The sequence below is a fragment of the Sciurus carolinensis genome, chromosome 15 (genome assembly GCF_902686445.1).
Source record: "Sciurus carolinensis chromosome 15, mSciCar1.2, whole genome shotgun sequence".
NCBI classification, from domain to species: domain Eukaryota; kingdom Metazoa; phylum Chordata; class Mammalia; order Rodentia; family Sciuridae; genus Sciurus; species Sciurus carolinensis.
Genome location: NC_062227.1, coordinates 1,061,090 through 1,085,790, shown reverse-complemented (window position 1 = coordinate 1,085,790; position 24,701 = coordinate 1,061,090). Strand labels below are relative to the sequence as shown.

The 24,701-nt window shown below is 54.3% G+C and overlaps 1 long non-coding RNA gene across 1 annotated transcript in view; it reads right to left on the bottom strand.

Moving 5' to 3' along the window:
- Window positions 1-726: 726 nt before the first annotated feature.
- The window catches only part of LOC124965838 (uncharacterized), a 55,235-nt gene continuing 31,260 nt past the window's right edge, over window positions 727-24,701 (bottom strand). Inside the window, exon 4 of the long non-coding RNA XR_007105242.1 lies at window positions 727-1,944. This is a non-coding gene — a long non-coding RNA (uncharacterized LOC124965838). The remainder of the gene's footprint in view (window positions 1,945-24,701) is intronic.

Sequence of the window (24,701 nt, the reverse complement as noted above, 5' to 3'; positions counted from 1 at the left end):
GGCAAGAGCCTTCCCCTGGCCGGTGACCTGCGAGTGGGTGGGATGGAGCCCTCTAGGCCACCACGTGGGTCACCATTGCTTTTCCTCCCCCATCCCAAGACCAGGCTAGGGGCTGACTCTTCATCCTGGTGGAGAGGACCTGGATCAAAGCACAGAGCCTCCCAGCCCCAGCGTAGGTGGAGGCAAACTTCTGCGGTTGGAAGTCACAGACCTGTGGGGACTCGGGCTGGCCCAGCCTGCCTGGTGGGAGCTCTGCAGCTCAGTTAGCACACCAGGTGGAAGGAACACAGGAATGACCAGCTCCGACGGGTCCAGCCTGGAGCTACGCAGCGCCGGGTGGCTGAGTCAGTGGCCAGGTGGACCCCCACCGGACGGGAGCTGAGAGTTTGTTAAAAAATTAATCACCTCCCAAATGTTTACTGGAGTTTCCAGTTCTAGCACGATCCTGGAGACGATCTACACGCCCTTCGTGGTCAAGAAAATTGTGGTAAATATGCATTATTACTATTATTTAGCCTTTAGAATTATGATTATAAAGCTTATACAACATTGGAAAATATTTATAATAAAGGTAAATGAAGAATACAAATTTTATTTGTATACCATCTAAAAATAAGTATATATATATATATATATATATATATATATATATATATATGAACAAATACTGGAAAAGACCATGGCAACATTAAAAAAGAAAACACCTAATTTTTGCTGTGCTAAATATTCAAATATTACTTTTTACAACAAACAAACAAAAAAGAAATAAAAATCAAACAGTACATTCACCAGATCAAACTGTTCCAGCACCAGAGCCAACACGTGGCATTTGTGGATCATTGGTGAGATTTACAGTGGCTTTTGAGAATTCCCCGGCTTTTGAGCTCATGTGTGAATGGCTACGAGAGGGACGCCATTCTCTCCTTCTTAGTGAAATGCTGTCGTACTCGATGCTGTCCACCTGCAGACCTCCTGTGCACTGGGAAGACCAGGCTGAAGATCCCTCAGGCAGAGAACCGCACTCCGAGGGCACCTGACATGCTACCTCTGGCTCACTTGGCTTTGCTGGCCCCGCCGTTAGGAAGAGTCTGCAGGACTTCTCATCAAAACGTCCCCCCGTCTTCACGCCTTGGTCTGATGGCTGCCCACCCCACACAGAGCGGGTCACACCTGTGATCCTGCGTGCTTCCCCGGCTCCTGCTGCCAGCTGTGATGTCCTTTCCAGGAGGCTTTGTGTTGCAGGTGATCAGAGGTGGGAGCGCCTCTGTTCCCAGCCCCAGGACGGCGGCAGCAGCAGCAGGGGACAGCACGCTCTTCACGTCCAGCGGTCAGGCCACTGTACTCCTCTCAGAGATGCTCCCCTTGCCCTGCCCTTTGAAAAGGACCCAATGGCCACTTCTCCTTTGGAAGGAAATGCAGTAAGGAAGACTTCTGTGTTAAAACTCCAGTCCCGACCCTTGCTCTGACTCCAAAATACAGTCACCCCAAGTGGTATTTCTAAACAGAGAGAAGAGAGAAAGCAGATCCATTAGGAGGACAAGAGAGGACTTGACCTACCTCAGACTGTCTTCTAACGACTCTGGAAGGTGAATCCTTCACAGAAACCAGGTAGGTCTTCAGCCCCGAGGTGCCAACGCTATGTCCCTGGAGGTTCTGATGAGCTAGCACTTTTCACACTGTTCGTAAATGTCTTGCTTGGGGAAGGGCACACAGTAGGGTGCTTGCTGTTCAGTTCTGTGACTGCTCTGTCATCCTACTAACGTCCACAAAAAGATAGGGGCACTCGCATCTTCGTATTTTTAGTTGAAAAATTACAGTACTTCTCAGAGTTTTTTCCAAACATTTTCCATAGATTTCTAATTCCCAGACGTGCTTTTTCCACTTATACAAACCGTCAAAAATCTACTTTCTTAAGCTTGCTTTTTCAAATTTCTCTTTGTCTACCTGCATAGAGTAAAATAGGGGAAAAAACGGGATCACTTAAAGTTGTTCATCAGAAAACACATCTACTAGTCAGGAGAGGCTGTGTGCTGCTGTTGTAACAAACAAACCCAAACCACAATGACTTCACAAAGCACGTGAACTCCACTGCAGACCCAGGCACCTTCCAGAGCCTCTCCCGCACCTGGTGACACTGTCCTCAGCTGAGGGTCTGGCAGTCAGTGCCACAGGGGTTGTGAGAACATGGGAGGCCTTGGGACGTCACTCAGCCTTGGGACGGGTCACAGTCAGGTCAGGTTGGTCACTGGCTTAGACTCCCTCCTGTTCCTGCAAGTAACCGTCATCTGCCATGTACTTGGAAGAGGAAAAGCAGATGTGGGAAGGCACCATGGATCCCCTCCACAGGTAGAAATGATGCACCGAGACCCTCACCCAAAGGCAGCACTTCAACAGCACCACCCAAGATTAACACAGGTCCACATCCATGGAGTCAACCAACAGTAAGGGGAAAACAAATTTCTAAAATGTCGGTCTGTGCCAAACATCTACAGACTCTTTTATGTCATTATTCCCTGAATAATGCAGCATGAAACTATGTGCACAGCTTTCACTTGCACTAGATATCCTAAGTCATAGAGTGACTTAAAGCAAATGGAAGGATGTGCTTGGCTTATTTTCAGATACCACCCTGTTTTATAGAAGGAACTAGAGCATCCACAGAACCAGTGCCCCCTGGTACCAAGGAACAGCTACAGAATGCCTGCCATAAATAAGAGCCATGGACGTAACTCTAAACTTTTTAAGTAGTACATGAAAATATAAAAAGAAATGAGTGAAATTAATTTAATAACATTTTGTATTTACCCCCAATACATACCAATATGATTTTGTCATGCAATCATTATTTTAAATGTAATTACTTATTTTGCTTCTGCCTGCACTAAATCTTCCATTGCAGTGAACATCCTACGCCAACAGCACATTTTAGTTTGAGCTAGCCCATTTCAAATGTTCAAGCAGCCACATGTGACGGGACAGCACACACCTAGGAAGCTACTTTGGGTCCTAGAGGAGTCGTGATTGTGTTCACTGAGCACTGACTTGCCAGGCGCTTGCAGGTGCAAATTCCCTCATTTTAAAATGAGGGAATTAGTTTTAGTTCTGGAGGAGCCAAATGAAAGACTGCCACAGAGCTCTCAAGGAATTGAGGTTCAGGATGATGTGGTTCAGAAGTTTTCGGAATTGGTTTGCAGGAAGAATTTTTAAAAGTTTGGAGGAAGAGGCTAGAAAAGTTGAGAATGTCGTAAGTGCCGCTGAGTGGCTAACCTGGTGAGAGGGCGCAGATGGAATGCTCTGGGGAAAGAAGACAGTAAAAGACAGGTGCACATGCTTTCAGCTGGGAGTAAGGACCGCTGAGTGGCTGAACTACAGGTCATTCACGCCACCTCTGGCAAAGACCTGCTACGTTTTGTCCGTGCCCTGAGACTTTGTAGCAGCCTGAGTTGAAAGCTGATTGACTAATTTATCTGGCAAAAGAACTTTCAAGGCAGCATAGAATTCAAGCAAGGGTGTAGATACTGCTGGATATTTTTAGCCAAATTTACAGTAAGAATCAGGAGTTAAAAACAGAGTGGCAATGTTTGAAAAGTACAGTTTGGCCAGAAAAAGGTCAAGCTTAAAGTGTGGCCCAGGAGCATGCGGTTCCTAAAGAGATTAGCTCTGCAGAAAAGAAATCAAGCGCTTCGCATCAGGACATCAGCAAAAATGCCCTTGCAGACATCTCAGGAACCAACAAGCGCCCACCCGTCACAGGTTCAGAGACTTTTGTTGAAGAGGGCCTTGGGAACACCCTGACGTCACAGGGCCACCTAGAAAATCGTATGCCCAGGTTCATTTCTCCAAGTTCAGCTGTCCAGGCACTCGGAGGCCACGGCAGCCGTGGTCCAAGCAGGACTGTGCCAGCTGGCAATGGAAACTGGCCCTGTTCATGCGAGGCTGGTTCTGCAGGTGTGCAGAATGCAAGAGGTGTGGGGTCAGAGGAGGCCTACGAGTCCCGGAAGCGGGTAGAGTCAGAGTACCTGCCCCCACAGAGCAGTGTATGAAACCACTAAGAGTGAAGTCTAAGCTGCAATGGAGACCCAGGAAGTTAGAGATGCCAGCAGCGTGGCCCGTATGCTGAGGGCAGTGGGCAGAGCCAGCCCGAGACATGTCATGCCGGCTGTAGCCAGCTAGGCCACAGTGCTGGGGGTTCCCAAGCCCTCTGGAGCCCACATCCTGCCACCCTTTGTCCTGGGTGCTGGACACAATGCTGCAGAGTGTAGTGCTTGCCCAGCTGGGCTTTGGTCTGCTTTGGTCCTTGCTGTTTCCTATCCTCTGCTTCACTGTGTCTTGGACGTATGTAACTTGCTTTCTGATTCTTAGACTCATAGCTAAGAGTGCGTTTAAGAGACTTTGAATGCATTTTGCATCATGAGATGGATGTGAGTCTTTGGGGACCGGGGCTGGAATTTTTGGTTTGGCTCTCAAGTCAACACGTGGAGGCCACGTGTTGACGATCTGCCTCCCAGCCCGTGGCACTGTGGGGCAGTGCTGGAAACTGTAGGAGGTGTGACCCAGCCGTATCTAGGTCGCTGGGGGATGCTGGGACTCTGGCCTCTTCCTCTCTCCCTCCACACAACCTGCCGTGGTGTTTTCCGCACCACAGAGCCAACATCAATGAAACTGACTCACCATGGGCTGAAACCATGAGCCAAAATAAATCTTGCCTTCTTTAATTTGATTTTCTGAGGTATTTTGTCATAGCAATGGAAAGCCGACTAACACAGCCAGGTATATTTCTGGTTGACCAGGGCCGACCTTTGTCTAGCTTAGCAAATAAATCTCTTCCTACTGCCTGGGTCTATTGGGAATCTGCTGTCTTGTCGCTGCCCGAGACACACTTCTGTCAGTCCCTGACGAGTTTCACTTTGTGAGATCCTGGATCCGCCTTTTTCTTCAGCCCACCTGTGGTAGCCACTTGTCCTACACCAGGGCCAGATTTTTCTAGAACATAATGGAAGCTACAGGACTTCTTGTGGCCTAATCTCAGAAATTCAACAGCCTTTCTTCTTCCACATTCTATGAATCAAACGAACAATAAGGCAGATTCAAGGATGGGGACATTAGGTTCCTCTTCATGGTCAATCCAGAGGAAAGGTTTTTAGCATTGAATTTTTCATCCAAGCTTGTTTGAATCATGGATCCCAAACCCACAGATATGGAAGGCGGCCATGTCCCATCACAGCCCAAAGCTCTGTTACTGCGGGAAATGGCGCACACACATTCCGGAGCCAGCCGGAAGACTGCGGTCCCCACTGAGAAGCAACGAGGCTGGACCAGAGGAGGACTGATGTAGGCATCTCGTTCATGTCCTGACTGTCCTGCAGGGACAGAGCAGCGCAGGGGACCAGGGCTCCGTGGTGGAGCACCAGCCAGGGTGGCTGAGTGAACCTCCACACTGACAGGGGCAGGACCTAGCGCCGGAGACCGGGATGCGCATCAGGTTTCCAGAGAGACCTGAGTGCGGGGGCCTTGGGGACCCCGAGAGCCGCAGCGAAGGCAGAAGCTGGTCACAGACACAGGTCACCAAGGTCAGCACCAGCGTGGACACAGATGAGAGTGTCCAAAGTCACAGCCAACATTTCTAAAACCTTGGCAGAGTCTGTGGGGCCTTAAAAACAGAGGGGTGGAGCCAGGACAGGGCAGCTGAGGCGTGAGCAGGATTCATTCCCGGTTTCCACACGTCCACTCTCGCCCATTACAAAGCCCACAGAACACACGGGTGCCGAGTGTAGAAACCAGACAGCCATGAGTGACGTCAATGTTGGCCACACACTGGTCCCTGCAGGGCCGTCTTCTGTCCTCAAAAGCCCAGTCCTCCTGTCACCTCTAGGACATCAGGAAAAATACGCCCCAGAACATTCCTAGAGTGCGTGGCCTGAGCTGGGGATGATCACCCTGCCGTTCACCACCATGACGGCCCAAGCCCACATCGGCCTCCACAGCCGGGCCCTGCTCGGCCTGGGGCACAGGGGTCCGCAGGCTGCTCCGGTAGCACCGAGCGTCGGAGGACAGGGCAGCGCAGCAGCCAAGGTGAGCACGTGTGTGTCCTCCGGAGGCTGAGGCCGCACGGCTGGGAGCTGCTGAGGAAGCATTTGCCCAGTTATGCCCAAGAAAGCTCAGCCTGGGCGTGAGGAGAAACATGGAGAGCCCGCGAAAGGGGAAAAGCCCCCCGAAAGCAAGAAACCAAGCCCTCCACCCTGATCAGAAGCCAGCACCAAGAAAACCCTCGAAAGGAACCCAGCCGAGGTACAGGGCGCGCCAGACCCCGCCAGGCAGGCCGGCCGGGTGGGCTGCCGTCTCCCCGCTGTCGGCTGAGTCGCTCCCTGAGTGTGCACAGGACAGTACGGGGCTGGTGTGGCCTCTCTCCCTCCTCCTGGATGTGGAGCCGCACGGTCGGACCCAGGCCTTCTTCACCGCCCACAGCACCGCCGGGCCGTGACAGCCCACGGGCAGGGGCCCCGAGAAGTGTTCTCAAAGACTCAGAGTGGCCGTGCCCCAGGACGCAGCGGGAGTGTGGGAGGAAGCCCCAGCGCAGGCTCAGACCTCAGGCCGCACGGCTGCCACATGCACAGGGCACAGGCCACACGCTGCTGCGGCACTGGGAGCCCCGTCCCCCTGCTCGGAGGCCCCGGTACACCCCAGGGGGCCGGACCTCCCTGCCTCCATGGACGACGCCCTGCCTGAGCCAGTTCCACGCCCCAGGAGGGGTGGACTCTGGCCCTGGGGGTCAACACCTCTCCTCTGCAGGAAGCGGGCCAGCTGGTGCCCACACCGGAGTGGGCTGGGTGGTGGAGCACCAGGAAGCAGGGAGTCCTCCCAGAAAGCCTGGCACCGGGTTCAGGGTGGCCGGCCATTATCAGGGCCCCCAGGAGCCCAAGGCTGCAGGGAGGCACGCCGGCCACCTGGAGCCACGGCAGGCCTTCCGGATGGTCAGAATGGGCACTAGGTGGGCTGCCTCAAGGAGCAGGGTGCAGAGTGAGGCAGGGTGAGAGGCCTCCTCCAGTGGAAAGGGTGGGGCCACCTGCAGCCCAGACACCCAGAGATGAGCTCCCCCGGGTCTGGGAAGCCCAGCAGAGCGAGTCCAGGGCCACCTGCGGCCCAGACACCCAGAGATGAGCTCCCCCGGGTCTGGGAAGCCCAGCAGAGCAAGTCCAGGGCCACCTGCGGCCCAGACACCCAGAGATGAGCTCCCCCGGGTCTGGGAAGCCCAGCAGAGCGAGTCCAGGGCCACCTGCGGCCTTGGGTACCGTTGGCAGGGATGGTGTCTGGGCTGGGGTAGGGCAGCTGTGCGTCACGCCGGATCTCGGGGTTGGCACAGCGAGTGTGCCTCTCCCCACGTGGGTCGGCCATCTGGGGACCCCGCCCCTCGGCCCCTCCAGCTCTCCTCGCCGTCCTCTCTGGGTCCTCCACTTGGTCCTCTGCGCACAGCGAGCAAGAGGAGGAGGGAACTCAGAGCATGGGCAGCGGGTTTCCTGGCGTCTGCCTGATGGCCAGTCTCGCTTGTGCTCACGTCGGCCAAGCCCAGGGACAGGCCACCTCCCTGCACAGGCCGGGAAGCGTCCATCCCTGAGGCTGGGAGGAACAGGAGGAGGGCCAGAGGGCGGCCCCAGAGGGCAGACAGGAGCCAAGAACAGGGACCAGAGCCCAGGGCGGGCAGGAGCCGCAGGGCAAGCAAGTCAAGGAACAGGAAGAAGCAGGCCCTGGCCACTCAGCGACGAGTGGTCCAGACACGTTGGAACCAAGCAAACAGCGTCCCAGAGCAGACAGGGCATGCTGTCTGGCATTGGAAGAAAGGGGGAAGAAGTGTCGAAGGACGGAGCAAGGACGAACAAATGCTTAGGAAGCCCACGGATGGCAAGCAGGAAGGGAGGGTGCCGTGCCTGGTGCCAGCTCCCTGGGAGAGTCCCAGCGAGCCTCAGCTCCCGCCGGCTAAGCAGAGAGGCCAAGGCTTGCTAGGGCCAGGCTGGCAGAGAAGAGAGACTGGAAGGAAGACCCTGGCCACCTCCAAGCCCCACATTTGTGATCTAGATCATAAGAGATGGCAGGGGACACAGAGAGGCCACACAACCCTGAGGCCGGGTGTGTGCAAAGCAGGTGCCTCGCAGGAGGGTCCCTCCCGGGCAAGACCCGCGCGTGGGGGGTGCGCTGCCTTCAGTCCCTGGACTCTGGATGAAGCTCTGTGTTTCTCATGGCCCCAGGAAGGCCTGGGAAGGAGCGAACCATACTTAAAAGCAATCCCTTGAGGGAAGCCAGGAGACACGGGCTGTCCTGTTTCCCGGGAGGGCTCGACTGGAAATAGACGCGGAAGGCCTGTGGATCCACACCACCTCAGATGGAAAACATTTCCCAGGACGTGTCTGTCTTGAGCATCTCCGAAGGCCAGGTAATTCAGGGGCAGTTAGCCGTCTTCTCTCTGCAGCTTGGCCAGCTCTCAAGGCTGTCTCATCCCACGTCTGAAAAGAACTTCCAAAGTCCATTTGTCAGAAGTTTCCACGGGGGTAACACAGCCCAGAGCAAGACGTCTTGCCGTTTTGGGAAGATGCTGAGCTTCGAATCTCTGCCAGCCAGCGGGACAGCACGTGTGGGAAAGGGAGGAGCTGAGGGCACCCAGCGGCCACTGGGCCCTGCCCCTCTGCAGTGGCCCAGCTCTGGCGCTGCCCGAGGAGGGCCCCTCCCCGGGGCTGTGCTCTGCGGTGGTTCCACTCCAGTTACAGACGTTCCTTCTTGACGGCCTCAGGCTCTCGTGATGCCTCAAATGAGGTCCAGACGGGCGCGTGAGGCCCAGTTCTCAGGTTGGAGACCCCTTCCACTTGCTTCCAGTTTGCAGAATTCGCATGCCCTAAACAGCACAAATAAGGGACATAGTCCTGGTCCCAGTCAGCGGCAGGGTGCCTCCAGGGGACATCTGGTAATCCTGGAAACTCTTCTGACAGTCACTGCTGAGGGAGGCCGCCAGCCTCCAGTGGCCTGGCCATCCTCCGTGACCCTGGGGCAGAGTCTGTCCACGCTGACGACACTGGGCCCCTCGGGGCAGGGGTCTGGGTCTCCAGGCGGCAGCGCCTCAGTAGAGGACCATGGCGAGCCTCTCCTGAGTGCTCAGCTGACAGCCACCTGGCACATGGACGCCCTGTGCACACGGACCAGCAGTCAGAGGAGTCACCCTGCTGCCCCTGGTCAGGAAGAGCCTGGCTGCTGCTCCCTGTGGCAGGGATGAGTGGGGGGCTCCAGGGGACACAGCGGGCACCTGTTTGGGGACATGTCCTTGAAGGGGGTCCAAGACATTGGCCCTTTGCTGTGTCCATTTGTTTCCTGGCTGCATGAGGTGGACAGGTTCCTACCACATCCTCCCACCATGACGTATAGTGCCACCAGGGGCCCAGGGCAGCAGAGCCAGGTGGACACAGACCCAAACCTCCGACAGGGCCTTGCACATGCCTGACCTCCAACCTTTTCTCTTTATAAGCTCGTTAACTCTAGCATTTTGTCCCAGTGACAGAAAACTGACTGACACGATGGTATTTTAATGAGTGAATGAGAGAATCAGACAGAGAGATAGGTTAGGAGAGAAAGGAAGAGAAAATACCACAGTGCACATTTTATAGAAAGGGAAGGTGCTAGTTCATGAATTTTTACTGTGGCCGTAGGCATTTATGAATGTGTGTGCGTGTGTGTCTGTGTGTAATAGAATTTAAGTGCATCTCCTAGGGTAAGCCATAGTCCAGAGAAATTCAGAAGTACTGGCCTGCAGTGACCACACCCACTCAGCACCCCAGAGACCCCAGGCAGGGGCAGATCTGCCGTGGGAGCTGGAGGTGCCCACAGCCCACTGCATGGCCCCTGTCCAGCAACACTTGTCCAGGCACCTTTCAGAAGCGCCTCTTCCTCAATGCACTTCCTTATTTCCCAAGGCTTCCCAGCATCCTCTGGGCCCTCTTCCCAGCATCCTCTGGGCCCTCTTCCCAGCACTGTCTGCAGCTGTTGCCGATGAAGAGCGTGGGTGTGGTGGGAGCCTGCGTGGCTTCGTTCACGTCTAATGACTTCAGGCTGCTGGTGCCCCAGTGTCTCCTGTGCTGCTGGTGTTTGGATCGCAAGCCAAGGGGAAGAATCTCATTTAGACTCCAGAGCCTTCCCTGCCAAGCATGGTCTCCTTGCTCTGCCCTTGGCAGGCCGGGGCTGTGTCTCAGCAGATGACCAACAGCTAACAAAGGGCCAGCTCCCTCTGAGCTCCCCATGAGCACTGGCCCTGTGCCCTTGGGGCTGTTCCCTATTGCCAAGGTGACAGGCATCAGCAGGACCCGGGGGTCAGCACGTGGGGAGCTCAGGGCTCACACCTCCTGGGGACGCTGCTCCCTCCATCAATTCCCAAGCAGTGCCTTGCAAATAAATAAAAGCCAAGTAAGTCCGTGCATGTGGCTGGGACAGTGGCCATGGAGGGTGAGACGTTAATCGTGAGAACGCGAGTGAGCCAACGAACCCAAGTCCCTCTGGGAACCAGAGAAGGGCTCCTCCTGACAGCTGGGCTCTCAGGTTGCCTCCCTACAGGTGAGCAGCCTGATGGGCAGGAGCCTGCAGAACAGTCTGTGGCCTGGGTGTCACTGGCGTACTCTGCTGGAACATGGCTAGTGCCATCATGGGGACGGTGCCTTGTGATGTTACCTGGCACGATGGCACCTGGTGTCATGACCAGTTCACTCCTGAGCTCCCCTCAGCTGCCGCTGCTGAGCTCCAGGGTCAGCCACGTGGTGTCCCTGTCCCTTCCCCAGCAGTCCACTCCCTTATTCTGATAAGACCTCCTTTCAAAATGCCTTCAGCGGCCACATCCTCTCACCTTCCCTTTGAAGAAGTGAGATTCAGAGAGGCTGCCTGTGCCCGCAGCTAAGGCAGGCGGTCCAGCAACGGGAAGCTACTGATAGAAACTTCCAGCATTCCCCAAATTACTTTCTGCTCTTTCCAACTTTCTGCTCAGGTCTGAGCTTTCAATCCAAATATCAACTCATCCTTAAAAACCGGCACAAAACAGCAGCAAAAAAAAAAAAAAAAAAAAAAAAAAAAATCAGATTTAAAAGTGATCTGAACAGACATTTCTCAAAAGCAGACGTACAAATGGCCAGCATCACTAATCATAAGTGAAATGCCAATCAAAACCACAGCGAAATGGTGCCGCCCAGCCCCATTTAGAATGGTTACGTGATCCAAAGGACAAAGCATCAACCGCTGGCGAGGCTGCGGAGAAGGCAGCCCTGGGGCGGGGCTGGAGGGAACTCAGGTTGGCACAGCCATGGTGGAAAGCGAGGAAGTCCCCAGAAGTAGGAATGGCCAGCCTACCACCCTCTGGCCACCACTGGTCAGACCTCGGGAGGAACTGGATGGTACGTCAAGAGGCGTCTGCCCTCCCATGTCCCCGGGACAGCACAGCGGGGTGCTGCCCCCAAACCGAGGACCCCTGTCACCTGGGTGGCATGAACGGCCGAGAACGTTGCTGACAGATCAGTCAGGCATGTTCCGCTCAGGCTTGGAAGCTCAAACCATGGTTCTCAGAGAGACAGTGGGCAGGCTTCCCGAGGCTGGGAGGGCGGGAGGCGGGCGAGGGTGGCAGCAGGTAGGAGTGAGTTCTGGCATGCAGGGCACAGGGCGGGACTGCGGGGACAGCGCCGCTGTGTATCCCACAGAAACTAGAAAAGAGGGTCGAAGGTTCCAGCATGAACGATAGCTGTTTAAAGACATGGCTGGGCTGCGGCTCAGCCGTAGAGCTCTTGCCTGGCATGTGTGAGGCCCTGGGTTCAATTCTTAGCATCACAGATGAATAAATAAATAAAGGTCCATTAATAACTAAAAAAAAAAAAATTTTTAAAGATGGGGCTCATTGTTATTTTTTTCCTCCCACTACCCCCAAAATAAAAATAAATTAAAAAAAAAGACACAGCAACGCCAATGATCCTGATCTGATCATTACACATTGTAAATGTGTACCAGATTATCACACCTGCCCGTAAACATGTAGGACCATTGTGTGTCGGTTTGTAAAAATACGCAACTGGGGTTGAGCAGAAGACGGACAAGAAAGTGCACCTCGTCAAATGGAGGCTGTCTCCCAGGACGAAATGAAGAAGGCTTACAGAGCGAGTTAATAATTTCTTCCATGCAGGAAGAACGTTCCCAAGGCCAAGCCACAGTGCTTCCGGATACTCTGAAGCAGCACAGCGACCCCATCCGCAAAGGCAGCAAGCACAGAAACCTCCTAGGGATTGGTGTGATCCTGCAGGACCCCCGAGCTCAGTGCCCCCGAGCCCCAGCCGCCTCTGGGCACAGGAGACAGCTGTAAAGGGACTCTCAGGGACACTCTTGCCTCTAAACCTCCAGCCACGTCTCCACAACGTGCTTGGTTTTGGCAGGCCGCCATTTTGGATTCACACCTTTTTCAATTCTTCAGTGAATATTTAGGTGTCCTTCTTGGAAGTCACTAAGTGCTTGGCATCTGGATGTTTCCGCCTTACATTTCCTGGGGGAAATTACGATATTCACATAAGGCGCCTTAACGAGGCTGGTGCTACTTCTTGTTATGGTTTAGATGTGAGGTGTGCCGCCAAAGCTCATATGTGGAACAAGTCTAGAACATTCCCAGGTGAAATGCTTGGGTTACGAGAGCCTTAACCTAATCAGGGCATTGATTCGCTGATACAGATTAACTGGGTGGTGACTGGGGGCAGATAGGGGATCCGAGAGGAGGTGGGTCCCTGGGGACAAACCTTTGGGGTTTGTTTTGTCCCTGCCAGGGGAGCTCTTGCTGCTTCTTGTGCCTGTCCTGGGCTGCTTCCTCCACCACACCCTTCTCTCATGACGTTCTGCCACACCTCAGGCCCAGAGCAAAGGAGTCCACCATGCCAGACTCTGGGCTGACCTGCACAGCAGGCCTGCAGGGCTGCACAGGGTCACCAGCCTGGGTCTTCACACAGTAGCCCAAAGGACGCTGTGTGCCCTGTAAGAATCCCTCTTGTGACATACACGAAGACCTCAACAGGAAACAAACAAATAGCCCAATCGATCAATGGGCAAAGGAACCCAGCACCCTTCTCAAAAGAAGAAAAACGCTCGATCAACAAGTATATGAAAAAATGTGCGACATCTGCAGCAATTAGGGAAATGCAAATTAAAACTACACTGAGATTCCATCTCACTCCAGTCAGAATGGCAATTATCAAGAACACAAGTAACGCCAGATGTTGGTGAGGATTGGGGGAAAGGGAACACTCAGACTGTTGGTAGAACTGCCACGTGGTGCAACCACGCTGAAAAGCAATTTGGAGATTCTTCAAAAAACTAGGAATGGAACCACCGTTCAACCCAGTTATCTCACTCCTTGGCATATACCCAAAGGATTTAAAGTCAGCATACTACAGTGACACAGCCACATTAACATTTATAGCAACACAATAGCTAAGCTATGAAACCAACCGAGGTGCCCTTCAATAGATGAATGGATAAAGAAACTGTGGCACATACACACAATGGAATATTGCTCAGCCGTAAAGAAGAATGAAATCATGGCATTTGCCAGTAAATGGATGGAACTGGAGCATATCATGCTAAATGAAATCAGTCAACCTAAAAAAACCAACGTTTTTGGCAGAATGTTGTCACTGATATGGGGAAACTAAATCACAGGGGAAGAAGAGAAGTTCAGTAGATTAGACAATGGGGAATGAAGCGGGGGAGGGGATAGGAACAGGAAAGAGAGTGGAATGGATCAGACATAACTTTCCTATGTTCACATATGAAATTACTTAAGTGAATCCCACCATCATGCACACCCACAAGAATGGGTGGCCATTCCACAAAGGAACTCCTCTGCCCCTTGGCTAAAACAGACCTGGTCATCCCCAGACTGGCCTCTTCAGCCTGCGGGAATTCAAACCAGAAAACCCAGCTAGACATTCAAAACTAGTTTCCTTTGAGACTCCCTCCATTCCCCTTTTACAATCCTCAGGTTGGATCTGCTGCAGCTCCAGTGTCCGGTATGTCCCTGGCAGATGTGAGGGGCCAGGTCAGTACCTCCTCAACCTGCCCCGAGGAGTCCAGCTCGGGCAATGGCCTCGGGCAGATGGAGGGGCACAATGGCAGAACTGTGTGGCAGAGAAGGTGCCCATGTGGCCAGACAGAAAGCCAGTGGCCTGGGATGGAGGAGATGAGACTTAGGAAAAGGGTGCTGGACCCTGGGACCAGCTGGGTGTGCACCAGCGTGGGAAAGACGTCACGGGGGAAGTAGAAATCTAACGGGAGCCCACGCAGGAGCAGGGCCTGCCTCCACGGCTCTGCTCACAGCCGCCCGCTGGCCTGCCGTAGGACCACCAATGCTTCATGACTTCTCTGGAGCCTCACGCAGGCTTCTGTTCATCGCCTGCCTGTCCTTCAGACCTTGGCTTTGACAGCAACCCCAGCACTATGTGGTCCCAAAGCACCTGACCTGGCCCCTAGAGTCAGAGTGACCTGCATATTGAGACTATTTCACTGTTTTGTTGTTTTGTTTTGTTTTTTTTTACCACTCAGCTCCAAGATCTGGAACATATGATCAATAAATAGCTGTTAAGTAAAAGAAAGATGTGTTATCTAATTATGTGCAGAATCAAGACATTCTACAAATTTCAAACAAGGTAAGTATAAGCAAGGTAAGAAATGCGCACCTGGACAGACCACAATAAAACTGCAGAAAAACTGAAAGGGCAAAAAGAAAGCCTTAAGACAGTCACAGAAAAAAGACATCTTTCAACAAGCAGTAATTAGACCGACAGCTGGTTTTCAACAGAATAGCAATGGGAAGCAGAAAATCAGATGACATCTATAAGGGACAGGAAGAGGTTAACCGCCAGCCTAGTTCAGCTTGAGCATCCCTAATCTGAAGATGTGAAATGCCCTAAAGTCATAAATGCTCTGTGTCAGCTTTCCATTGCTGTGGCAAAACTCCTGAGAAAAACAATTCAAAAACAAGGTTTTGGTTCTTGGTTTTAGAGGTTTCAGTTCGCACTCGGCTGGCTCCATTGCTTTCGGCATTGTGGTTGTGAGACAGAACATCATGGTGGAAGAGGTAGCAGAGGAAGGCAGCTCACTTCACATCAACCAGGAAGCAGAAGGGAAGGAAGGCGCTGGGGTCAAGACACAGTCCCCAAGGGCGTGCTCCCGAGGACCCACTCTCTCCAACTAGGTCCCACCTCCTGCAGTTTCTACCACCCACCTACCAATCATCCCCTCAGCTGTGAATCTATTAAGGGACTAATCCGCTGATGAGGTCAGAGCCCCTGTGACCCAGTCACTTCCCCACGACCTACCTCTGGACACTGCTGTCACAAGGCCCAAGCTTCCGCATGCGCCTTGGGAGACGTGCCCGATCCAAACCACAGCCTGCTCCAAAACCTAAGGGTTGTTGAGAGTCAACGGGATGCCAAGAGAGGAAGATCCCGCACCAGGGAACTTCGTTTCATGCCCAAACATTAAAAGCACTGCATAAAATTGTATATGGTGTATAGATGATGAATCTGTGTTTGGATTTGCTTTTCACCTTCCCCAAGTATCTCATTACGTATGAGCAAATATTCCAAAATCCAAAAAGTCCAAAGTCCAAATGACGATGACTTCTGGCCCCGAGCATTTCGGATGAGGGGTCCCCGGCCTGTGGCGCAGTGCACGTGTGAAAACTTCCCCTGAAGGAGTGCCAAAGACATCTGCACATTAACAGAAGCCGAACAGGTAAGGGGAAAGCAGACCACGTTAAGAGAGAGGCTGAGAGGCGGACTTCAGGACAAAGGCCAGAGAGTAAAGAGCAAGGGCAACCAGGGAACAGCACTCATGCTGCCTGAGCAGCGGGAGGAGGGGCGGCTTTCTTGGGTCAGAACCACGTGAGTCACCGTGAAGCTCATAGAACAAATGAGGAAAAACACCTGCCCCCAACAGTTGCTCTCTTCCAGAGTTTTTGATCACCTCTATTCCCAGAGGAAAAGACTCTTGTTTCCAAGGATTTCCCTACATGCGGACTTTAAAAGACAAGTTCCCATGAAATTCATTGATTCTTAAACCTACTGATGCCACACAAAGGGAAAACTAAGGGACGGCCTGGGCTCCCAGTGGGGTCTTCTCTCCCCGCTCCCCCAGGGGAGAAGGAAGTCCCCCAGGAACTGGGAGTGAAGAGGGGTCTGACACCTCAGCCCCCGCAATGCCTGCTGCCCACAAGTTTTTAAATTTTCATTCCTTCCCCCATTGTGTTAATTAACCTCCTGCTACTATAACAAGTAACTGAAATCAAAGTATGAGGAAAAAAAGTTTCTTTTGGCTCCCAGTTTTGGAGGTTTCAGTTCGTGATCATTTGCCTGTTGCTTTTGGGCCTATGGTGAGGCAGCACCTCATGGGGGAGGCAGCTGGCAGAGCCAGGCTGGCCAGGAAGTGAAAGAAGGAGCCAGGGAAGGGACAGGGCCCCACAGTGTCCTCCAAGGGCAGGCACCCAATGCCTGGAAAGCCTCCCACGAGGCCCGCCAGCTCCCAGGATCGCCAAGCCGGCACCACCCTCAAGACGGGAGTCTCGGCCGTTCCAGACCCAGACCACGGCATCGCCGGTCTTCACAGATCTCTTTACTACGGGGGTCTTGAACCAGAAGGGACCCTGGTGGTCCTCGGTTCCAACGTTAAGGAGTAGGAAACTGAGACTCGGGCAGGTGAGGGCTCCTGGTCATCACAAGGTTAGGGTCCAGGCATAGCCGTCACTCAGGACCGTGACGGCCAGGCTGCTGTGTGTCCAAGGCACCTCACGTATAAATCTTCATTCCATCAGCACTGCAGAGCCAGAATAGGCCGTGATGCTGAAAGCCAGCCACCACCAACCTCCATGGCCTAACCCAAGAGAGGCTGGCTTCTCGTGTGCAGCCTCCCGGGCTGCCTGCTCTCCAGGACAGCTCCCCTCCTCATGGCGGCTCCAGGGGTCCCGTCTTAAGACCCTCCTCTAGGGACTCCCTGCCTTCTCTAGAAGCCCTGCCCTCCTCTTGGGATGCCCCGCCCTCTTGGGGCACCCCTCCCTCCTCTGGGGGCACCCCGCCCTCCTTTGGGGGCGCCCCTCCCTCCTCTGGGGCGCCCCGCCCTCCTCTTGGGATGCCCCACCCCCTCTGAGACTCCCCTCCCTCCTCTGGGGGCGCCCCTCCCTCCTTTTGGGGCGCCCCGCCCTCCTCTTGGGATGCCCCGCCCCCTCTGAGACTCCCCGCCCTCTCAGCACTGCGGGTGGCACTAGCTCAGAGGCTCCGAGTCTGGCCTTTTAACCCAGAGCTGCCTCCAGCCCCAGACCTTCCGGGAAGGTTCCAGCCCCCAGCCGGTGGTCTGACCGGCGATCAACCCCCTTGGTGCTCCCTAGGGCTCTGCCCCGAGTCGTCCCATCAGCAGGAGCTCAGGTGTGACCACAGGGGCTCCTTAGGAGTAGAAGGCACTGCCATCACGAGGAAGCAGGAGCTCTGGGCCAGGAACCGAGGACCGAGACGCGGAGCAAAGGTCAAAACCTGTCTGCGGTTGGTGGAGCCGTCAGATGGCCTTCAAAACAAACAAGGCCAAAGCCGTATCTGATACTGCCACCCAAGCGGGCCAAGGAGGGCCCGAAGAGGGGTCCCGACTCAGGACGGGTCCTTGACCAACTAGCTGGAAACAATGTGGAGAGCCTCAGACTGAGGCACAGCAGGGGTCCACTCTGGAGAGCCCGAGCACCCTCTCCAGGGGGCACAGCCATCCCCAGAGTGAGGGGCGCCTTCCCTCCCAGGCCAGCTTTCCTTCCAGGACTGTCACTCCCAGAATTTCTGGGAAATCTGCAAATTTCCACTGGGTCTTGGTGACTGAAGTTCACTCACTTAGGAGCACTGCCTGTGGGGTGCTGGCGTGTGTTTTAGAGTGGGCTCGGCAAGGGGAGACCTGAGTCTTCAAGAGGCCTGGAACCCGGGTCCGCTCCAGTCCCATCTATGGAGCAGACGGTGGAGGCGGCAAACGTCCCCAGAACAGCCAGGGCACCACGAGCCCTCATGATGACCAGTCTGTCCCCACACATCTTCCCAGGCCCGTCCATCACAAGCTCTCCCCTGAAGGAGCCCGGGACCCTAGAGGGCGGGGTGCCCCCAGAGGAGGGAGGGGTGCCCCAAGCATCCCAGAGAGGGCGGGGCATCCTGGAGAGGGCGGGGCGTCCTGAGAGGCCAGGGAGCGCAGCCAGCCCTGCGCGAAGCCTGCTGTGCCTCCCCACCTGGCCGTTCCTCTGTACCCCTAGAACTCCCGACAAATGGTAAGTGAAGCGAGGCCCCGCAGGGCGTGAGAATCCCAGGTCAGACGGAAGCGTGGTCTGCCCCTGGCACTTGGCATCCGGGGAGCGCAGTCTTGGGGTGCTGAGCTTAGCCTGGGCACCTGCACCCACCCTGGGCCATGGGCGTCAGAACGAATCGGGTCGTACTGCACTCGCCTGGCACTCAGAGCGCTGGGGCCTTGGTTGTGGGCGTGGAGCGCCCCACACATCTGGGCTGGGGTTGCAGCTCAGGGGTAGAGCACTTGCCGAGTTCGCGGGAGGCGCTGCCTTTGATCCTCAGCACCACATTAAAAAATAAATTAAATAAAGATATTGTGTCCATCTATAACTAAAAACTGAACAGAAGAATCCCACACACCTGGTGTCAGCAGTATGAGCAGAAAGGCAGTTTCCCCTGTGGCAGGATCTGCCTTTCTCAGTTTACAGGCTGGACTCTGCATGCATTTTAGAAAAAGTGTTTCTTTCCAAAACCGAATTTGGGATTATTGTATTCTTCTTTCTTTATTCCTCTGTATCGTTCTCTGATTTTTTTCTGCGTAAGCTCTGAATCTATCTACTATTTATTTTGAACTTGACATGATGAATTATAGATTCCAACCGAGTTGTAAGCAGGGCAATCATCCTGGGGGTGGGGGAGAAGTCCCTTATGTCGGGAAGCAAACTCATTGCAAGTAACAGAAGGTACCTTCTAAGATTTGGGTAATGTGGCCTTGGCATTTCCTGTACCCTGTGCCGTTCTAGAAAATTCAATGAGAAATCTCACCTCCTGTGCTTCCCAAAGCTCTGCCCGGGGACACCCTCCTTTCACTAGGATGCTCGTGGAGAAAAGTCAGATAGTGAACATCCCAGAAGAAGCCTGGCAAGAGCAAGCACAGTGAGATTCCTACTTCAGGGAACACCCGGCTCATGTGGATCAATGGAAGGTACCACCAGTGTGAGACATGGCCACTGCTCTCCAACTCAGATGGCAGTTGGACAACTGTTTGCCTCATGTGGGGCCATACCCTTTAAGTTCCCTAAAAAGTGTTCCTTGCCTCTCCCAACCCACTCCCAGTCCTATTCTAGGGACAAATTTCCCCTTTACATAGACTAGCTCAGTGGTCATGGAGCTGGGAAAGGGGTCACCCAGAATTGAAACCACGAGGCCCTTGGTCTAAAAAAAAAAGTCCACTCCAATCTACCCTACAAAAATTGTACAGAGTTCAAATTGCTGTTTCCGGTGATTTTTGTCATTGTCTTTGTTTAATTTTTGCATCTTTCCTAAATAACTCAGAGGTATGTTTTTCCTTTAGACAATAGTGAAGAAATTTAATTTTAAAAGCTAAAATGAGCCTGGCCCAATAGTGATGGTGCAGACCTGTAATCCCAGTGACTGTGGAGGCTGAGGCAGGAGGATTTCAAGTTCAGAGCCAGCCTCAGCAACTTAGTAAGGCCTTAAGCAACTGAGCAAGACCCTGTCTCAAAATAAAAAATAGAAGGGCTCAATGGTTAAGTGCCCCTGGGCCCAAGTATTCAATCCCTGGTGCAAATAAGAAGAAGAAGAAGGAGAAGAAGATGATGAAGCTGATTTAAAAAAAAAAAAGAAAAGCCTGCATTGGAACTAGTTGGCAGAAAGTCCTGTAGGATTGTTAGGGCGTCCTAAACCTCAGCGGCTCTGCCTAGGGCCAGGCAGACCTCCACAGATCCGAGTGCGCAGTCAGCTTGAGGATTCCCCTTGCAGTTCTATAAAACAGCGTCCAGGGCCGACTTAGGACAGCAGCCGACATAGGGCACCTCCAAGCAGCCTTTCCTAACCTCGTGCCCCCAGGAAATGAAAGGGCCAAGGCTGGCGGCCCCTGCCCCACACAGTGGGAGAGTCTGCAGGGCTGTGTGGGGCCGCACCTGCTGTGGGACTTGGGGCCAGACAGGCCTGGAGCCGCAGGTGGCCTCGCCCAGCATGGCTCCGGCCTTTGGACTTTTTCATTAAAGAAGCCATTTTTCACGGAGACATCTATGAGGAGCAAAGACAAGAGCCGATTCTTTCCGGTTGCCTAGGGACGCACCGCAGAGTGCGCGGGACCGCGCAGCAGGACAGGTGCGCTGCGCTGCCCAGCGGGACGGAGCCCTCCAGACCCGGCCGGCGCTGGAGGCCCGGGCTGCCTGGAACCTGCCAGCACCCGGGGCTGTGTCCAGCCGGGGCTGTGTCCAGCGTGGGGGGCACGAGGGCGGCAGGTGTGCCCCCGACAGCCGTCCCCCTGCAGTAAATTCCATAATTACAGGTCACCGAGTGGGCGCCCCTTTGAAGTGAAGGACTTTCTTGTCCTTCCTGCAGCGGAGACAATTTGGCTGAGATATCAAATGCAGATAGTAAAAATTTAATTAACAAATCAAAGCCTTTATCTGCAGTTTTCAGAACTGTGGCCAAGAGTTGCTTCCATCTCCAGAGCTCCAGTCGGGGAGGAAGAGAAGAAAGCAGGCCCCTGTCACGAAGAGGGCTTTCCCTGGCGATCACTCCAGATAAGGCCTCTGGCAACCCGAGGCTCCCAGGCCCGCAGGGCTGCAGTTCCAAAGCCCTTTGTCTCCTCTGGTTAACCCCTTGTGGTCGGGGCTCAGGATGCTTCTCAAGACAAGCCGCTGGTGCAGGGGCTGTAGACACAGTGCCCAGAACCCCGAAACTCACCCTCCAAAGCCTTCCGGTGGGGCTGTGTGACCACATCCTCCCTGACACACAGCGAGAAATAACATTAGTGCTTACAGCCGTCTTTGCGATGGCCAGTGGGAAAACTGAGGGCCCAAGGGTGGAGAAATCAGTGCTTCCAATGCCTAAGTCCAGACAAGTCTCGTGACACCAACGAGAGGAAATGACGTGAGGCGGCACGCAATTCACAATTACAACACCAGTCCAGTCTTGTGAGTGTTTAGATCTGCGTAAAATCATCAGGGTGTGGCCTCTGAGAGTGTTGGAGGTGAATTCTGCTTCCACTTGTGTGTGAGTGTGTTTGTGGCTGGACCAGTGCTGGTCAGCGTGTAATCTCGGATAAACTGGACCATACCTGGTGGCGACGGGTGGAACGGAGATGAATGAATTCCCGTGGGACCTGCGTGCCCAGCTGGCCATCTGACAGAGAGGGGCTACTGCACAGTAGGTGACTACAGGGGTGATGTCCTATATAGCTGGAAGAGCCAGAGGAAAGGGTTTTGAATGTTTTACTGTGAAGAAATGATGAACGCGATGGATGTGTTTGACCCACTTTGACATTACAGAGTGTATATGTGTGTCAGAATATCACAGGGGACCCCATCAGCATGTACAGTTTCTACATTTTTATGTTGCAGTAAATTAATTAATGGCAAGGAAAGATGGCATGCACAGGATAGAAGAGGCAGGGACCTATCTCTAGGAGATACCTTCAGCCATGAAGGCAGAGGGACGCCAGAGAGGCCCGACCAGAGGGACTGTGGGAGCTGGTCCCGCACTGTCCTGCAGTGTCCAGGGACTGTGGTGGACTCTCACTGCTCTTGTGCTGACACACAGGCCCTGTGGACTGGCCAAGAGTGAAGGGGCCGGGAGCAGAGAGGAAGCCCCTGGTACCTGGGCGAGACAGCAGGGCGCACGCATCAATCCCATCTGCTAGGAAGTGATTCTCACAGGCTGTTAACGAGGCAGAAGTTCAGTGTTTTGGTTCAGATGTGAGGTGCCCCCAGATCTCTTCTGTGAAACAATACGAGAACATCCCCAGGTGAAATGATTGGGTCATATTGGGTCGAGTGGATTAACTGGGTGGCAACTGCAGTCAGACAGGGTGTGCCCCGGGGGGGGAGGGGGCTGCTAGGATGTGCCTTAGGGGTCATGCTTTGTCCCTGCTTCCTGTCGTGTCCTGGGCTGCTTTCCCGAGCCACGTCTTTCTGCACCATGTTCTGACTTGCCCTGGGCCCAGCGCGATGGCACTGGCCATCTGAGGCTGCGACCTCTGAAACCAGAGGTGCTAAATAAACTTCTCCTCTCCAAAGTCCTCCTCGTCAGGCCTCCTGGTCACCGTGGTGGACAAGCTGACGGAGACCCTCAGGCGTCTCGTGGAGCTGATCTGTGGGGGTGTGGGCGTGGGGAGTCACGGCCGGCCGTGAACTTCAGTTGCCATGGGCGACTCGGGCAGCAGGCATTGAGGCTGAGTTGCAAGGTCAGAACCCCCACCGCCCACCCAGAGGAGTGGCACTGCCCCTGGGGGCTCCCTGGCCTGCTCCTGGTCACGCAGGACCATCACTCCAGCAAGGTGAGGCACATGGAGGCCAGGGAGGGGACGGGGACAAGTAACCCAGTGCACCTCGTCCTCATCGCACCCTGAGAATGGCGCCTCTGGTCTGGGGGCATTTCAGCAGTGCCAGCCATCTGGTGCAGTGTCCCTTAGAGTGAAGTGCTGGACCATCTGAGGCCACTGGAGGGACCTGGCCTGGAAGCAGTGGGGGGGGAGCACCTGCCAGAGGAGTCACCAATTCCACTCTGAAACTCCAAGCCCACATCCATCACCAGCCACCACGGAGGTCTCCATTCCAAAGCATGGAGACGACCCAAGGTGCTTCCGACCCTCAAGTCTGCTCCTTACTGTCATGATGTTGTTTAGTTGACCATCGTGCTGGAAAAATGGACGTGCCTGTAACATGGCCCGTGGTTGCAAGACATCTCAGAACATGCCATGGCATCCAGTGCCGTGTGGTGGAGATGTGAGGTGGCCCCAGAAGCTCAGACGTGAGGCAATGCAAGAGGGCTTAGAGGAGAGACCACTGGGTTGTGAGGGTCTTAACCCAATCCCAGCATTAGTCCCCCCATGGGGATTAACTGGGTGGAGACTGTAGGCAGGTAGCGGGCGGCTGGAGAAGGTGGGTCACTGGGGGTGTGCCTTTAGGGTTTGTATTTGGTTCTTTGTCACATCAATGGCCACGTGCCCTGACCACGTTACAAGTGCGCTCTCTCTCTCTCTCCCTCTCCCTCTCTCTCTCTCTCTCTCTCTCTCTCTCTGTCCTTCCTGGTGCCACGGCCACGGTGCCCAACTGCTTCCCTCCACCACACTCTTCGGCCAGGATGTCCTTCCTCACCTCAAGCCCCCAGGAAGGGAGCTGGCTGTCTAAGGACTGAGACTCTGAAACCGTGAGCCCCCAAATAAACTGTTCCTGTTCTGATTGTTCTTGTCAGGCCGTTTGGTCTCGGCTTACTAACCAAATACATCAGGTCGTTTAAAGCGCGTTTCCTCCCCAGAGGTCAAAGGCCTTCATTTACTTCCATAACTCCCTGGGTCTACAGTGTGTTACATGGACGGGCTCCTCTTGCAGCTTTGACAGGTGTCCTGCCGATCCACGTGCACTTGCTTAATGAACACGGGGCTGCCGAGCCAGGGCCAGGTGTGTGGGTTCTTCCTGAATGGCACCTTCAGGAGCAGCCTCCACCACGCACTCCTCACCATGGCGGGCTGCCCCCACAGGCCCGGGAGCAGCGGGGCCGCCAGCCCTGCAGCAGGACTTCTGCAACCCCCAGCAAGGTGAGCCTCTCCTCTGTTGAAGGTGAATCTCTCAGGTGTTTAATGAAGGATAAGATGCCCCCTCCCAGGGCCACCATCAAGGATACACCCCAGTGACCTGAGGCACCCCACTAACCCCGCCTCTCCCACCTCCAGTAGCGCAAGCTGAGGACCAAGCCCTTGTCCTGTGAGATCTGGGGACGGCGCAGGTTCGCTGTGGCAGGGATTGAGAGAGGATCTGTCTGCCGACTGTCTTCCTGGGAAGCGCCAATCCTCCTCACCCTGGACTGCCACCGTGCCCCAGGGAACACCTCTGCTGGGATAGCAAAACCACACACCTGTGGTCGCGTGCTGCTGCGCTTTGCTGAGAAGCCGAAGGTGGGATCTCAGGACTCACGGTGCCCAGGGATGGTGTGCGCTGATTACAGACCTGCCGAGACCCGGAAGAGAGGCCTCCGGAGGCAGGAGTGATAAGGAGGGAGGTGATGGCCATACTGATTATAGTGTCGTTATTACGTGTGCATTAAAAGGAAAGAGAGTGTGCTCCTGTCCTGGGTCCACCAAGGATGTGTCCAAGGAGGGAGCACGGACAGGCCTTCCAGGGTTGGTATTGGGAGAGCCCGGGGGCAGGCCAGGACTGAGCAGACTGGAAGGTGACAAGGCTCAGTCTAACCATGCTTTTCAGGGTCTTGTGATACCTAAGGAGAAAAACTTTACTTCAGTGGGCACAGCGATGGCTGAGTTTGGATGGGTGGCAACAAACTGGAGTGAAGCTCACAGACCTCACCCTTTGCCTACTGTGTGCCAGGCACCGTAATAGTCTAGACTGCATAGTAGGTTAGCATCTCGAGTGTTCCCAAAGG